This window comes from Pan troglodytes, chromosome 2 (assembly GCF_028858775.2).
Source record: "Pan troglodytes isolate AG18354 chromosome 2, NHGRI_mPanTro3-v2.0_pri, whole genome shotgun sequence".
In the NCBI taxonomy this organism is placed as follows: Eukaryota; Metazoa; Chordata; class Mammalia; order Primates; family Hominidae; genus Pan; species Pan troglodytes.
This window is the reverse complement of record NC_086015.1, coordinates 182641148-182643138: the sequence shown is the minus strand read 5'-3', so window position 1 is coordinate 182643138 and position 1991 is coordinate 182641148. Positions and strand designations below refer to the sequence as shown.

At 45.9% G+C, this 1991-nt stretch overlaps 1 pseudogene; it reads right to left on the bottom strand.

Moving 5' to 3' along the window:
- Positions 1-212: 212 nt before the first annotated feature.
- Positions 213-1236, bottom strand: LOC471006 (bifunctional methylenetetrahydrofolate dehydrogenase/cyclohydrolase, mitochondrial-like; annotated as a pseudogene).
- Positions 1237-1991: the final 755 nt, after the last annotated feature.

Below are 1991 nucleotides of genomic sequence, written 5' to 3'. Positions count from 1 at the left end.
AAAAAATTTCTGGAAAAAACAGAGCCCTTGGCTCTGCCTCCTGGGTTCATGTCATTCTCCTGCCTCAGCCTCCCAAGTAGCTGGGACTACAGGCACCTGCCACCACGCCCGGCTAATTTTTTTTTTTTGTATTTTTAGTAGAGACGGGGGTTTCACCATGTTAGCCAGGATGGTCTCCGTTTCCTGATCTCGTGATTCGCCCGCCTCGGCCTCCCAAAGTGCTGGGATTACAGGTGTGAGCCACCGCGCCCGGCCATAATGGTATTCTTCATTAGCATTGCCACTGTCATGGGGCCAACACCTCCAGGAACTGGAGTGATATAACCGGCTTTTTGTCTGACTCCTTCAAAATCCACATCTCCAACCAACTTCAGTTTGGCAGTTACAGGATCATGAACTCTATTTATTCCCATATCAGTGACTGCTGCTTCTTCCTTGATCATATCTGCTGTGATCAGATTTGGAATACCTGCAGCAGATATTACAATATCTGCAAGAATTGTATGTTTCTTCAACTGCTCTTTGGAAGTATATCGATAAGATATTGTAACAGTGGCATCACCTCCGGGACGTTCATGTGCCCCATCTGTGTGCAGTAACATTGCAATGGGCATTTCAACACTTTTTGACCTTCCAGCCACAACCACATTCTTCCCTAGGGTTGGAATGTCAGTTCGCTTAATTATTTCTCACACACCGCATGGGGTAGCCGGTAACATGGAATACTGGTCCAAACACATTCGCCCTGCATTAATTACATGAAAGCCATCAGCATCCTTGTCTGGAGAAACAGCATTGCAGATCCTTCTCTCATCAATATGTCTGGAAGAGGCAGCTGAACAAGGAGGCCATCTACATTATCATCATTATTCAGTTTGCTGATTAAATTCAACAATTCTTCCTCTGAAATTGAAGCTGGTTTCACAATTGTCTCACTGTTGATTCCCACATCTGCAGCTGCCCTGGTTTTGTTGAGGACGTAGGAGTGACTTGCAGAACTCTCGCCAACCAGGATCATGCTCAGGTGTGGCCGTTTGTCGCCTGAGGCCACCCACTCTTTTACCTCCTGCCGCACTTCCTGCTTGATCTGCTGGGCCAGTTTCCTTCCAGAAATTACAACAGCTTCATCTGGAACTGCCGCGAGGTGGAAGGGGCGAGGGCAGAGGGAGCAGCTGTGCACGGGCTGCAGCAGCCAGGCAGCCAACCTGGACATGAGGGAAGTCGCAGCCATAGCCTGTGCCGGTGACTGCGCCGGGACCTGTTTAATATTTTTAAGTTTTAGTAGAGATGGAGTCTCTCTATGTTGCCTAGGCAGCTCTTGATTCCCTGGCCTCAAGTGATCTTCCCTCGTCAGCCTCCTAAAACGTTGGGATTATAGATGTGAGCCACTGCACCCAGCCCCAGGTTAACTTTGGAATGCCCTTGGCCCAGAGGAGGGGTCCATTCCATTGGTTGGGGGGCTTAGAATTTTAGTTTTGGTTTACAAAGGTATACAATGTATTTGATATACATATATATGTGAAATGGTTACCACAATCAAGTGAAGTAACACATTGATTGTCTGTCATAGCTACCCACCCCCTTCTTTTTAGTGAGAATATTTAAGATCTATTCCTTTAGCAAATATTAAGTATATAATACAGTATTGGCCAGGGGCTTTGAGTCTGCCTTTCTGACAAGCTTTGTGGAGTACTCTGAGTAGCAGGGTTATTTGACTATTAGGAAAGACAAGTTGCAGGTAACAATAATTTAAGAGACTCTATGAAGGGCTGAAAGAGACCATGAAGGTAACTAGCATTTGCCCAGGAAGGGCTGCCTGATTCTCCAGCAATTTTGCTTATGGAAATCTGCATTTTCTTGGTCTGGATAGTCAGCTGCAGCTCCTCACTAGTTTATAATAGCATACTATCTTGCTAAGAGGGAATATGATGGAGTAAAAACATCACAAGTTTTAGGATCCAACACGTGGGTACAAATCTTAGTGCTCTTGG